Genomic DNA, 685 nt, shown 5'->3' with positions numbered 1-685 from the left:
ATTAGATATACTTAAAAAGGACTATGCTAAACCATAATAAAATGTGTTCTTTAAGCAGTTTTTTTTTTTTTTTTGCATTAGCTAGGGCTAACACAATATAACACACTTTAGTAAATCCAGCCCAAGGAGAACTGATACTTAAGCCTAGGTAACTGTACAGATGAAAAATTGCAGTAATCGTCAGATTTGTAGAGGTGTCAACCATTAAAAATGATGTGTCTGGTCAAGTCTCAGTTACTACTAGTTCAAAAGCAGGGAGGCGCGAATAGTGATGGGGGAAACAGTCCTTGCCCTGCTGCGACGTTCAACTGCTCACTCGCTGGTGGTCGACCAAGTTCTTCTGCTTTTTTCCCGCTGTTTTCGTACCCAAGGCACAAAGACGAATTGTGCTCGTCCACATGGGCAAGTTCCTGAAAGAATCTGTTTTACCAGGTCCGTCCGGCTCCTGCGCAGCCATTTGTTGTTCGTGTTGTGGAGGTTGAAATTGAAAACCCTACCGCCGTCTCTCCGCTCTGCTCACTCAGTTTCATGGTCCCCTCCCCCTCAGCGTGGAAGCTCCCGTGTGGCTATGCCGGAAGTGCCGCCATTTTGGAGACTCTCCTAGTAGCCGAGCGACGGAGTGCGTGAGTCGGAGGCGGTACGAGCTGCAAAGGAGCGTCTCCCGGGAAACGGCGGCGGAGACATC

General features: G+C 48.2%; 1 protein-coding gene across 7 annotated transcripts in view; it reads left to right on the top strand.

Annotated features, from left to right (window-relative positions):
• Positions 1-269: 269 nt before the first annotated feature.
• LOC115468855 (CUGBP Elav-like family member 1) overlaps positions 270-685 on the top strand; it is a 105,023-nt gene continuing 104,607 nt past the window's right edge. For 3 of the 7 annotated variants that reach the window (XM_030200934.1, XM_030200936.1, XM_030200933.1), the window contains exon 1: positions 271-685. This exon is cut by the window's right edge and continues 28 nt beyond it. The gene's annotated coding sequence lies outside the window, so the exon portion shown is untranslated. The other 4 variants (XM_030200938.1, XM_030200939.1, XM_030200935.1 and 1 more) reach the window with 3 other exon arrangements.

This window comes from Microcaecilia unicolor, chromosome 4 (genome assembly GCF_901765095.1).
Source record: "Microcaecilia unicolor chromosome 4, aMicUni1.1, whole genome shotgun sequence".
Classification (NCBI taxonomy): Eukaryota; Metazoa; Chordata; class Amphibia; order Gymnophiona; family Siphonopidae; genus Microcaecilia; species Microcaecilia unicolor.
This window is presented reverse-complemented; position numbering and strand designations above follow the sequence as displayed.